This window comes from Vipera berus, assembly GCF_964194415.1.
Source record: "Vipera berus genome assembly, contig: HAP1_SCAFFOLD_28, whole genome shotgun sequence".
Classification (NCBI taxonomy): domain Eukaryota; kingdom Metazoa; phylum Chordata; class Lepidosauria; order Squamata; family Viperidae; genus Vipera; species Vipera berus.
Window position 1 is genome coordinate 507495 of NW_027673655.1, and position 14535 is coordinate 522029.

General features: G+C 48.4%; 1 protein-coding gene across 1 annotated transcript in view; it reads right to left on the reverse strand.

The window, feature by feature from the left end:
* LOC308679201 (vomeronasal type-2 receptor 26-like) overlaps positions 1–14535 on the reverse strand; it is a gene marked incomplete at both ends in the record, with an annotated part of 108065 nt that overhangs the window by 28102 nt on the left and 65428 nt on the right. The gene's annotated exons all lie outside the window — the stretch shown is intronic.

Here is a 14535-nt window from a genome sequence, read left to right on the forward strand (position 1 = left end):
CACTCCCACAGGGAGGGCCTTCTCAGGGTACCGCCGGTTAAGGAATGCCGGCGGGTTATTCCCAGGGGAAGGGCATTCTCTGTGGGTGTGCCGACCCTATGGAACCAACTTCCCATGGAACTCAGGACTGCCCACGACCTTCGCTCATTTCACCGGGACTTGAAAACCTGGTTCTTCGAGCTGTTTGGCCCAGACTGAGGGGTTTTAACTAATTTAATTTAATTGGGTTTTAGTTTAATTTCAGGGACTGTAATTTAATTATAGTTTTTAACTGCTTTTAATTTTTGTATGCTATGTATTTTAATTCTCCCTGTAAACCACCCTGAGTCCTACGGGAATAGGGCAGTATATAAATTTAAATAATAAATAAATAAATAAATAAATTTAAGATTTTACAAGATGCTAGGGAAAGAGGGGGACTCAAGGCGCCGAATTTGAAACTGTATTATGATGCGGTGGTCTTGACATGGGTTAGCGATTGGCTTAATTTAACTAATAAGAGAATACTTCACCTAGAAATGTTAAATTTACTCAGGCTCAAAATTTAAGAGAAAATTTTTATAAAATGTTTTATAGATGGCATCTGGATCCCAAAAAGTTGTCTAACATGTATCCTAACTTACAGTCTAAATGCTGGAGATGTGGTAGTTTAGAAGCCACCTATTTTCATATGTGGTGGACTTGCAGAAATATAAAAGCTTTTTGGGTTAAAATTTGGTGGAACATTCAAAAGATTTTTAAGAGAAAGATAAAGTTCTCTCCGCAATTGTTTTTATTGGGCATTGTTGTAGATTGTGATGTTAAAGAAACCAATTTGATGTTGAATTTGATAACAGCAGCACGGTTACTGGTGGGACAATATTGGAAGAAGGATAGTTTGCCTACTATAGAAGAATGGGTGTTTAAAGTATCGAATCTTGCAGAAATGTCTAAGATTTCTGTTTATTTGAAGGATCATTCACAAGAAAGAACCTATATTAGGTCTTATCTCACGGCGATAAGGGTGGCGAGGTCTAATCACTTCACTACCCTTATCGCGTCCGCAGATAATCGCCCGGCCGCCCTGTTTAGGGTGACCCACTCCCTCCTTAATCAGGAGGTGAGGGAGGAACCCTTGCAGGGATGTGCCGAGGAGTTTAGTCAACATCTGTCGGACAAAATCGCTCGGATTCGGACCGGTTTGGACTCCGACTGGGCAGAGTCTGACGATCAGGACATGGGTGGTCTTGTCAATGTTATCTGGGAGGAGTTCGATCCTGTGACTCCGGAGGAAGTGGACAGGATTATGGGGAGGCTGAGCTCCACCACGTGTTTATTGGACCCGTGCCCTTCCTGGATGGTTTATGCGCCCTGGGAGGGGACACGAGGCTGGTTCCAGGCAGTTATATCTGCATCTTTGAGTGAGGGTAGTTTCCCCGCTGTCTTGAAGGAGGCAGTGGTGAGACCTCTCCTCAAGAAGCCTGCCTTGGACCCAGCTGTGTTAAATAACTTTCGTCCGGTCTCCAACCTTCGCTTTCTTGCGAAGGTTGTTGAGAGCATGGTGGCGCATCAGCTCCCTTTGGTTCTGGATGAAGCGGATTATCTAGACCCGTACCAATCGGGCTTTAGGCCCGGGTACAGCACGGAGACGGCATTGGTCGCTCTGGTGAATGATCTCTGGAGGGCTCAGGACAGGGGATATTCCTCTGTCCTAGTGTTCTGTACCAGCCTGCTACCGGCCCTGCAGAAAAGGCAACCCCTTTATAAACGGCAAGAGGCTGGAATGACGTCTGCCAAATTTATTACTACAAAAAACAAACAAGACACGTACCAAGATACAGGAGCTTTGAAACACTATCTGAGCAGTTGCTTTCAGCAAACCAGCCCTCCCCAAACATTCCCTTTATAAAGAGTTCAGGGCGTGGCCTCTCTCTGCCTCCTTCCGAGAAGCCCCACAGCCTTCCTCTGTTTACTCCTACTTGACTGCCTCCTGCGTTGGGCGTCCTTGAACAGGGCCAGCTGTGGGTCATCTTCATCCACACTGTCAGGCTCACACAGCTGGGTCTCCATGGTGACCAAGTGGGAGGGGCCTGGCTGAGGGCTCTCATCATCAAGATCTTCAACCCCCTCAGCAAGGTCTTCAACACCCCCCTCCTCCTCTGAGTCGTCCGACCCAACTGCCGAATCCACAGGCTGACCCTGAATCACAACACCTAGTCCTATTAGACCTCTCAGCCGCTTTTGATACCATCGACCATGGTATCCTGCTGCGGCGTCTCAGGAGATTGGGAGTGGGAGGCAAGGTTCTTCAGTGGTTCTCCTCCTATCTCCTGGGATGTTCGCAGTCGGTGTTGGCAGGGGGACAGAGGTTGACCTCGAGGCCTCTCACTTGTGGAGTTCCTCAGGGGTCGGTCCTCTCGCCTCTCCTGTTCAACATCTATATGAAGCCGCTGGGTGAGATCATTCGTGGTTTTGGAGTTGGGTATCATTCAGAATATTCCATCTCTTTCTATGGTGGGTAAGTTATTACCCCCCGTAGATAATGTTCGCAACTTTGGAGTCCTCCTAGATTCACATCTTTCTTTAGAAGACCATATAGTAAATGTGACTAGGGGGGGCTTCGCCCAGGTTCACCTGGTGTGCCAGTTGCGGCCCTATCTAGACTGGGATGCCTTGCGTACGGTCACTCATGCGCTCGTGACCTCTCGTTTGGACTACTGCAACGCTCTCTACATGGGGCTGCCCTTGAGGACCACTCGGAGGCTCCAACTGGTACAGAATGCAGCCGCGAGAGTTGTGTTGGGAGTCTCCCGATACTCCCATGTTACACGCCTGCTCCGCGAGATGCATTGGCTCCCAGTTGTCTTCCGGGTGAGATTCAAGGTGTTGGTAATGACCTACAAAGCCCTACATGGCATGGATCCGGAATACCTTGGGGAGCACCTGCGGCCGGCGTCAACTTCCCTCCGCCCAGTATGCTCCCACAGAGAGGGCCTCCTCAAGGTGCCACCGGTCAAAGAATGCCGACTGGTGGCCCCCAGGGGGAGGGCGTTCTCTGTGGGTGCACCGGATTTATGGAACCATCTTCCGGTCGAGCTCCGGATGGCGCCCGACCTTCGCTCCTTCCGGCGTGATCTAAAGACTTACCTGTTCGAACAAGCCAGCCTGGCCTGATGGGTGATGGGTTTGGGTTTTTTTTGCTTTTTATAACTTATTGTTATAGTTTTTGGGCATCTTGTTTAATCTCTTTTAACTTTTGTATTCTTGTTTTTAACATGTATTGCCCTGTTCACCGCCCTGAGTCCTTCGGGAGAAGGGCGGTATACAAATAAAATTATTAAATTAAATTATTAAGTCTTATATTCATTTCATTTCAGTATATTTATGTTAGCCCTAAAAAATTTAATTTGCTGCTTCTGTCTGTAGGAGGGTGGGGCAAAGATCCCCTTCCATCTCACTTTTATCCTGCTGGTTTCTGGAGGGTTTTTCCCAGCCTGATTGGATTGACCTCTATCTCTCCTGAATCGGTGGGACTTCCCTCCTTCTTTGTCGCCTCTTCGGGGGAACTTCATTTAGAGTCCCCTAACAGGCAGAAATCAGCCATAGGGTGCGGAGTCCATGATCCCTTGACTGCTGTGCTACTGTGCAAAACTGGAAGCCCCTAGAACCTTGATATTTTGATGCATGATTTATTCCAATTCTTAAAGTTTCTTAGATCACCTCGGGTTCAGGAGAGCTCTACTACAGTCCCAGGTTCTGTCATCTGGAGATACGACAGATGTTTTCAAGCCACATTTCTTTCACATGGAGGGAGTGCAAAGCAGAGCAAGGCAAATACATTCCCCCAACCAACCAACCCCACTCCCAACAGAATGGTAGGCCCCAAAAAAGAATACATAGGCATAAGCTATAAACTGTAGGCAAATCTATTTGAGGGGTCCTGACAACCCCATTGAAGGTAAATGGGTCAATATAATAGGAAAAAAAGAATGACATTGCCATAAGTCTATACTATAGGCCAAGCAACTAAACAGAAGAACTTTTTGCTAGCCAGTTAACAAATATATGTAGAAAGCACACCACAGTAGTAATGGGGGACTTTAACTACCCTGACTTCAACTGAGAAACAAACTCTGTATCACATGGGAGATCAAACAGGTTCCTGAGCAACCTAGCTGACAACTTTGTTATCCAAAAGGTAGAGGAGGGAACTAGAGGGACTGCAATAATGGGGCTAATTCTTACTAATAGAGAAGAAATAATAGAGGGGGTAAAGTGGCTGGAAGTTTAGGTGAGAGTGACCATGTCGTACTAGAATTCAACATAATGCAGACACAAACAATAGAAAATAATCAAAACATAGTCCTAGACTTTAAAAGAGCTGATTTCAACAAATTTAGAGAGCTTTCCCCTTCATGGATTACTGCCTTGTCGTGGCGAAGGGGCTTGCGTAATTCAATGAAGCTATGAGCTATGCCGTGCAGGGCCACCCAAGACGGACAGGTCATAGCAGAGAGTTCTGACAAAACGTGATCCACTGGAGAAGGAAATGGCAACCCACTCCAGTATCTTTGCCATGAAAACCCTATGGACAGTACCAAAAGGCAAAACGATATGATGCTGGAAGATGAGCCCCTCAGGTCGGAAGGCGTCCAATATGCTACTGGGGAAGAGCAGAGGGCTAGTACTAGTAGCGCCAGAAAGAATGAAGCGACTGGGCCAAAGCCGAAAGGACGCTCAGCTGTGGATGTGTCTGGTGGTGAAAGGAAAGTCCAATGCTGTAAAGATTTTTTCTCCATAGGAACCTGGAATGTAAGATCCATGAATCAAGGAAAGCTGGACGTGGTCAAACAAGAGATGACAAGACTGAACATTGACATCTTAGGTATCAGCGAACTAAAATGGACAGGAATGGGTGAATTTAATTCAGATGACCATCAGGTATACTACTGTGGGCAAGAATCCTTCAGAAGAAATGGAGTAGCCTTCATAGTCAATAAAAGAGTAGGAAAAGCAATACTGGGATACAATCCTCAAAATGACAGAATGATCTCAGTTCGAATCCAAGGCAAACCATTCAATATCACAGTAGTCCAAGTCTATGCCCCAACCACCAGTGCTGAAGAGGATGAAATTGACCAGTTCTATGAAGCACTACAGCACCTTATAGAACTAACACCAAAAAATGATGTTCTTATCATCATGGGGGATTGGAATGCTAAAGTAGGAAGCCAAAAGATAACTGGAATAACAGGCAAGTTTGGCCTTGGAGTGCAAAATGAAGCAGGGCACAGGCTGATAGAATTCTGTCAAGAGAATGCGATGGTCATAGCAAACACTCTTTTCCAACAACCCAAGAGACGGCTCTACACATGGACATCACCAGATGGTCAACACAGAAATCAGATTGACTATATGCTCTGCAGCCAAAGATGGAGAAGCTCTATACAGTCAGTAAAAACAAGACCAGGAGCTGACTGTGGCTCAGACCATGAGCTTCTCCTTGCAAAGTTTAGGCTTAAACTGAAGAAAGTAGGGAAAAGCACTAGGCCACTCAGGTATGAATTAAATCATATCCCTGTTGAATATACAGTAGAGGTGACAAATAGATTTAAGGAATTAGATCTGATAGACAGAGTGCCTGAAGAACTATGGACAGAGGTTCGCGACATTGTACAAGAGGTAGCAACCAAAACCATCCCAAAGAAAAAGATATGCAAGAAAGCAAAATGGCTGTCTGAGGAAGCTTTGCAAATAGCTGAGGAAAGGAGGGAAGCGAAAGGCAAGGGAGAAAAAGAAAGATACGCCCAATTGAATGCAGAATTCCAGAGCATAGCTAGAAGAGATAAGAATGCCTTCTTAAATGAACAGTGCAAAGAAATAGAAGAAAACAATAGAATAGGGAGGACCAGAGATCTTTTCAAGAAAATTGGAGAGATGAAGGGAACGTTTAATGCAAAAATGGGCATGATAAAGGACCAAAATGGCAGGGACCTAACAGAGGCAGAAGAGATTAAGAAGAGGTGGCAAAATTACACAGAAGAACTATACAAGAATGAGCTTAACGTCCCTGATAATCACAATGAGGTGGTCACTGACCTCGAGCCAGACATCCTAGAATGTGAAGTGAAGTGGGCCTTAGAAAAACTGAGCAACAACAAAGCTAGTGGAAGTGACAGTATTCCAGCTGAGCTATTCAAAATCTTAAAAGACAATGCAGTAAAAGTGCTACACTCAATTTGCCAGCAAATTTGGAAAACTCAACAGTGGCCACAGGATTGGAAAAGATCAGTTTACATTCCAATTCCAAAGAAAGGCAGTGCCAAAGAATGTTCAAACTATCGCACCATTGCACTCATTTCTCATGCTAGTAAAGTCATGCTTAAAATCCTACAAGCTAGACTTCAGCAGTATGTGGATCGAGAACTACCAGAAGTACAGGCAGGATTTCGAAGAGGCAGAGGAACTAGAGATCAAATTGCCAACATACGCTGGATCATGGAGAAAGCTAGGGAGTTCCAGAAAAACATCTACTTCTGCTTCATTGACTATGCTAAAGCCTTTGATTGTGTGGATCACAACAAACTGTGGCAAGTTCTTAAAGAGATGGGAGTACCAGACCATCTTATTTGTCTCTTGAGAAACCTATATGCGGGTCAAGAAGCAACAGTGAGAACTGGACACGGAACCACTGATTGGTTCAAAATTGGGAAAGGAGTCCGGCAAGGCTGTATACTGTCGCCCTGCCTATTTAACTTATATGCAGAGCACATCATGAGAAAGGCAGGGCTAGATGAATCAAAAGTTGGAATTAAGATTGCCGGAAGAAATATCAACAACCTAAGATACGCAGATGATACCACTCTAATGGCAGAAAGTGAAGAAGAACTAAAGAGCCTCTTGTTGCAGGTGAAGAAGGAGAGTGCAAAACTTGGGTTGAAACTTAACATTAAGAAAACCAAGATCATGGCATCTGGCCCTCTCAATTCCTGGCAAATAGATGGGGAAGAAATGGAGGTAGTGACAGATTTTATTTTCCTGGGCTCCAAGATCACTGCAGACGGGGACTGTAGCCAAGAAATTAAAAGACGCTTGCTCCTGGGGAGGAAAGCCATGGCAAATCTAGACAGCACACTAAAAAGCAGAGACATCACCCTGTCAACAAAAGTGCGTATAGTCAAGGCTATGGTCTTTCCAGTTGCAATGTATGGCAGTGAAAGTTGGACCATAAGAAAGGCTGAGCGCCAAAGAATTGAGGCCTTTGAACTGTGGTGCTGGAGAAGACTCCTGCGAGTCCCTTGGACTGCAAGGCGATCAAACCGGTCAGTCCTAGAGGAGATCAATCCTGACTGCTCTTTAGAAGGCCAGATTCTGAAGCTAAAACTCAAGTACTTTGGCCACCTAATGAGAAGGAAGGACTCACTGGAGAAGAGCCTAATGCTGGGAAAGATCGAGGGCAATAGAAGAAGGGGACGACAGAGAATGAGGTGGCTGGATGGAGTAGGCGCGAGCTTAAATGGACTCCAGAAGATGGTAGAGGACAGGAAGGCCTGGAGGAATGTTGTCCATAGGGTCGCGATGGGTCGGACACGACTTCGCAGCTAACAACAACAACAACAAAGAGAGCTTTGGAAGCACACCATGGATGAGAATCTTAAAGGGGAAAACAACCCAAGAAGCTTGGGAAATTCTAAAGAAAATTATTATAAAAGCCCAGTCCAGGACAATACCACTGAAAAATAAAAACAAGAAATCCAAGAAGAAACCAGCATGGTTGTACAAAGATCTGTCTGACAAACTGAAAGATAAAAAAGATAAGTAGAAAAAGTGGAAAGAGGGACACATAAATAAGGCAAAGTATCAGCAGATACCCTGGACTTGCAAAAATAAAGTCATGAAAACTCTCAGAATGAAGTAAAACTTGCAACAAATATCTAAACAAAAAAAGTTTCTTTCAACATATATAAAAAAATGAAAACAATCAGTCCACTAATGGGAGATGATGGCAAGCAAGTAACAGGCAGTAGAGAGAAAGCAGAGTTGCTTAACTATTTGCATCAGTCTTCACACAAAAAGAAAATATAGCCCAACCTACCAAAAACATAACAGTAAAAGATAGTCTAGAAATAAAAATTAACATAAGAAAGAAAATGATAAGAAAACATCTGTCTGATCTAGATGAGTGATGGATTGCATCCCAGAGTTCTGAAGATGTTCTCTCAGAACCATTGTTGCAAATATTTCAAAGATCCTTGAGATCAGGGAACTACCTAAGGATTGGAAAAGAGCTGATGTGGGAAAAGTGGGGGGGGGGGGAAACTGATCCAGGAAACTACAGATCAATCAGCCTGACATTAATACCTGGGAAGATCCTGGAAAAGATAACCAAGCAACAGATTTTCAAGCATCTAGAAACAAACAAAGTTTTAACCAAAAGCCAACATCGATTTGTCAAAAATAGATCATGCTTTAACAAAACTTAGTTCATTCTTTGACAAAGTGACTAAACTAGTGGACATAATATACCTAGACATCAGTAAGGCATTTGATAAAGTAGACCACAACCTATTAGTAAATTAGAAAAATGTGAGCTAGACAACATCACCACCAGATGGATTCATAACTCAAATTGCACTCAACTAGTAGTCCTTAATGGAACTATGTCTACATGGAAGGAAGGAAGCAGGGGGGTGCCACAAGGTTCTGTTTTAGGCCCAGTACTTTTTAATATCTTCATAAATGATTTAAATTGAGGGAATAGAAGGAAAACTCATCAAATTTGTAGATGACATCAAACTAGCAGGAATAGCACCTCACAAGATAGGCTCAAGATTCAGATGGATCTCTGAACACTGGGCTCTATTTAACAAAATTTAATTAAATGGTTTTGTACTTGGGCAAGAAAAACCAAATGTACAGGTACAGATGAAAATTGGTTCAACAGCAGTAAGGTAATTCCTGAGTTACAAGCATTCATTTAACATCTGTTCAAAATTACGTGATAAGCACCCACTAGTGCTTATGAGTATTTCCCAAAATTACAAATGTTGCAGAACCATGGCAGTTGTTTGCCCTTACAAATGACTGCAGATGCTTGCAACATTCACCCTATTCCCCCCAGCTCCCCACAACTGCTTCCCCCTCCCTTCCTGCCAAGCCACATTCCTTTATCTTGCAAATGTCTGTCTCCTCTCCGCTGCGGTTTCTTTGCCTTTGACGGAGAGGAGAGTCGGCTTGGAAATGCTTTTCGCACTGAGAATGGAAGTTTCTAGAGTCCGTGATCTTGCCCAAGTTTAGGTACATATTCTCTGCAAAAGAGAATGGGTGCTTGAAGTTGTACGAAATCACGGACCACAGAAACTTCCATTCTCAGTGAGAAAAGTGTTTGTGGTGCCTATCTCCTGCTCCTCCCCCTCAACTCCTTTCTGCCACCACCACTCCCTGCCTGTTAAATCCTCTGCAGACAGAGCTGCTTTGTCAACCCTCCCTGTGGCTGGAGCTGGGAGGGAAGCAGTGAATGTGGCCTGGTGCAGGAACCAATGCCGTCCATTGCCTGGGTGCGCTGCTTACTGTTTGAGGCAGGCTCAAAGCCTTCAACTGAGCAAGGAGGCACTGTGGGGCCTGGTCCCTCACAGCCGCCTCCAGCTCACCAGAGCTCCTTGTGGCGGGGGAGGTATGAGACCTTACTGTCCTGTGGAGCCTGCCGCCACTTGAGCAGGCAGGAATGACACCCCACTGTCCCTGGAGCCCACTGTGGTTTAAGCAGGGAGGCCTTGTGCCACGCCAGGGAGAAATGAATCCCCATTGTCCTGCAGAATCTGCCACCGGTTGAGAGGTGAGACGTGACACTCTGTTGTCCCTGGAGCCTGCTGTGGCTCGAGCAGGCAGCAATGACTCCCCACTCTCCCTGAAGCCTGCTGCTGCTTGAGCAGAAAGGCTTTGTGCCATGCCAGGGAGGAATGAAACCCTGTTGTCCCATGGAGCCTGCTGCCACTCGAGTGGGGAGGCATGAACTCCCACTCTCCCTGGAGCCCACCGCTGTTTGAGTAGGCAGGAATGACAGCCTACTGTCGCTGGATCCTGCCATGGCTTGAGCAGGGAGGCCTTGTGCCGTGCTTGGGAGGAATGAATCCCCATTGTTGTGAGCTCCAGCAACAACGAGGTGTCATTCCTGCCTTCTCAAGCCGTGGGAGGCAACAGAGTTTCATGCCTCCCTGCTCAAGCAGCAGCAAGCTCTGCAGGACAACAGGGATTTGTTCCTCCCCATTGAGGCACAAAGTCTCCTGGCTCGTGCCAGAGCGGCTCCAGCAACAACGAGGTGTCATTCCTGCCTGCTCAAACCACGGCAGGCTCCAGAGACAATGGGGTTTCATGCCTCCCCCACTCAAACAGCAGCAGGCTCCATGGGACAACGGGATCTCATGCCTCCCCCTTTGCAGAGAATGGGTACCTGAACTCGAGTGAGATCACAGACTCCAGAAATTTCCATTCTCGGTGCAAAAAGCATTTCCAAGCCGACTGTCCTTTGCCTCAAAGGAAAGAAACCAGGGCAGAGAGAAGACAGGCCTTTACAAGGTAAGCAGCAGGAATGGAGGGGGAAGCATGAGGTATCTTTGTGGGTTGGGGAGGCCTTGGGTGCCTGTGGCATCACTGCCCCTGTTCTGTACCAGCCTGCTACCGGCCCTGCAGAAAAGGCAACCCCTTTATAAACGGCAAGAGGCTGGAATACGTCTGCCAAATTTATTACAAAAACAAACAAGACACGTACCAAGATACAGGAGCTTTGAAACACTATCTGAGTGGTTGCTTTCAGCAAACCAGCCCTCCCCAAACATTCCCTTTATAAACAGTTCAGGGCGTGGCCTCTCTTTGCCTCCTTCTGAGAAGCCCCACAGCCTTCCTCTGTTTGCTCCTACTTGACTGCCTCCTGCGTCGGGCGTCCTTGAACAGGGCCAGCTGTGGGTCATCTTCATCCACACTGTCAGGCTCACACAGCTGGGTCTCCATGGTGACCAAGTGGGAGGGGCCTGCCTGAGGGCTATCATCAGCAAGATCTTCAACACCCCCTTCCTCCTCTGAGTCGTCGTCCGACCCAACTGCCGAACCCACAGGCTGACCCTGAATCACAACACTATCCCGCACCGCAGGGCCCTTCCCCCGGGGCTGCCGATCCGGATGCGGTCGGGATGGGAATTGTTCATGAAAAGCAGTCACCAACTGCTTGATGGGGCATGAACGGCGGTCGCGTCTTCCCAGGTGAAGTCCTCTGGTCCGTAACCTTTCCATTCAATCAGGTACTGGAAACGACCTTTCAGCCAACGGGAATCCCTGATGCTGGCGACCTCGTACTCAGGGGTGCTGCCTCCATCACGAGGTCCTGATGGGGGAGGTTCCGCTCGGCGGAGTGGACAAGCCGGTTGCTCGGGGACCAACAGAGACCGATGAAAGACTGGGTGCACGCGCAGGGAACGTGGCAGAGTTAAGCGATAGGTGACCGGATTGATGACAGCCTCGACTGGGAACGGTCCTAAATATCGGTGATCTAACTTTCTCACCGGCCGTGTTGACGGTAGGTTCCTGGTGGACAACCAGACCCGATCCCCCACCGATAGTGGAGGCGTATCCCGTCTTGACTGATCAGCAAACCTTTTGTAATTGGCCTTGGCCTTCTCTAACTGACGTCGCACCAATCAATGGATCGCCTGTAACTCTGCCATGAAGTCATTCGCTGCCGGCTCCGGTGAGTCCACGGGAGAAAGGGGGAAAAACCGGGGGTGATATCCCACATTGGCCAAGAACGGTGTCATCTGTGTGGAGGTGTGCTGCGAATTGTTAAATGCAAACTCAGCTATGGCCAGATAGTCCACCCAATTGTTTTGTTGCAGATTGACATAGCAGCGCAGATATTGTTCCAGGATACCGATGACCTTCTCGGTTCCCCCGTCAGTTTGAGGATGATGCGCGGACGAGAGGCAAATCTTGATATCCAATGCATGCATCAACTCCTGCCAGAAGCGGGCTGTAAACTGGGCCCCCCTATCAGAGACGACTCTATCAGGGAGGCTGTGCAGCCGAAACACCTGCTGAATGAACATACGACTAGTGGCGCGGGCTGACGGTAAGCCGCGACAGGGGATGAAGTGTGCCATCTTAGTCAGCATGTCCACCACCACATACACTGTCGTAAAACCAGAGGATGGGGGTAAATCCGTCAGAAAGTCCATGGACACAGCCCCCCAGGGTCTTTTGGGTGTCGGCAAAGGCTGCAGTAATCCAGGTGGGGCCCCTGTCGCTGACTTGGCCTGCCTGCATGGGATGCAGGAGGTAACATAGGACTGGACGTCGTGTTGGACTCGGGGCCACCAGAAGGTACGGGAGACCAGGTTCAGGGTCTTGAACAGGCCAAAATGCCCCGCTGCCGGGTTATCGTGACACTGGCTGAGGATGAGTCCCCTGAGTGGCCCTCCCGGAATGTAGAGCCGGTCACGATAATACAAGAGTCCATCCGTGACCGTCCAAGGAGAATCTGGCCCCACCTCCTCCTTCCGCTGAGCCACCCACACCTCCTGCTGCTGTGCTTCCCGGATCCGAGCCCGTATATCAACCGGCTCCTGCACCACAGCAAAATACTCGACGGGGATCACTGTCCTGGGCAGAAGCTTGTCTTCCACTCGGGAATATTCGGGCTTCCTGGACAGAGCATCCGCTCTTTGATTGTGCCCGCTAGGTATGTACCGAACCCGGAAGTCAAACCTCGCAAAGAAAAGAGACCACCGGATCTGGCGTTGGTTCAAATTCCGAGCGGTCTGCAGGCTTTCCAGATTCTTATGGTCCGTCCGGACTTCGATTTGATGCCGCGCTCCCTCCAGATGATGCCTCCAGGCCTCGAACGCCGCTTTGATGGCCAGCAGCTCCTTCTCCCAGATTGTATAATTGCGCTCCGAAGGGTTCAGTTTTCGTGAATGGTACGCGCAAGGGAAGAGGGTACCACTGGGCATCGTTGCCTGGAGTAACACCACCCCAATGGCAATGTCGGAGGCGTCCGCCTCCACGACAAACGGCCGTTGCGGGTCAGGATGCTTCAAGATGGGCTCCTTCATGAAGGCTTCCTTCAAAGTCTGGAAAGCCTGTTGTTCTGGAGCGTTCCACTGGAACCGAGTCTTCTTCTGCAGGAGCCGGGTGAGGGGGGCTGTCAAGGCAGCAAACCCAGGGATGAAAGTTTGGTAATAGTTGGCGAACCCAAGAAGTCGCTGAACATCCTTCACGCGACGCGGGGGTTGCCAACTCTGCAAAGACTCAACCTTACTCGGCTCCATGGCGATGCCCTCAGGAGAAATGCGGTGACCCAGGAAATCGATGGTCACCCGGTAGAACTGGCACTTCTCCAACTTGGCAAACAGCCGATGTTCTCGGAGTCACTGCAGGACCTGATGGAGATGCTGATGGTGCACCTCACACGACGGGGAGTAGATCAGGATGTCGTCCAAGTAGATCACGACAAACTGATCCAACAAATCCTGGAAAATGTCATTCATGAAATGCTGAAACACAGCGGGGGCGTTGGTCAGGCCAAACGGCATCACCGTGTACTCAAAATGTCCATAGCGAGTACCAAACGCCGTCTTCCACTCATCACCCGGCCGAACCCTGACGAGGTTGTAAGCTCCACGCAAGTCCAGTTTCGTGAAGATCTTAGCCTCCCGGAGTCGGTCCAAGAGTTTGGGGATGAGGGGCAGCGGGTAACGGTTGTGCACCGTGATGGCGTTGAGTTTTCTGTAATCGCAGCAAAGCCGTAATTCGCCCGACTTCTTTTTGGCGAAGAGCACGGGTGCAGACACTGGCGAGGACGAGGGCCGGATGAAACCGCGAGCCAAATTCTTCTCCAGAAAGTCCCGCACTGCAAGCTTGGGAAGGTGACCATCGATAGTCTCCACTAACATGGGCGGATCCACCGGGCACTGGGGAACAGCCCATTTGGCCACAAATGCTGAGTCCATAAAATTTGTGGTGGCCCCAGAGTCAATTAAGGCATGGACTGGAATCCCCTCTGGCTTGCCAGGAAGGATCAGACGTGCCTCCAAAATCAAATGCCGTGGAGGTCCACAGGCAGCATCGGAAAGACGTCGCTCAGTGTTGTTGTGGGACGCCCGATCTATCACACCGTCTAGATCGGGCTCGGGGCGTTTCCCGACAGAAAAGTAGGTGACTTTCTCAGGTCAGGCTCGGTCACTGATGTCCGCTGTCGCTTCTTTGGGCAAAAAGCAGCCAAATGCCCAGGGTCCCCACAGTAAAAACACAACCCCCCCGATCGTCGTCTGTTCATTTCAGTCACCGATAGACGAGACCTGGCGGCACCCAGCTCCATTGGTCCTCCCTTTGAACTGGGGGCTCACGCACAACAGGGGCTGCAGGGGTCTGTGGGGTGGCACAGCGACTCCTTCGCTGCTGCAACCGAGCATCGATCCGCAGGCAGAGATGGATCAGCCCATTCAGGTCTGAGGGAATATCCACGCGGGCCAGCTCATCCAATATCTCCTCCGACAATCCATCCTGGAA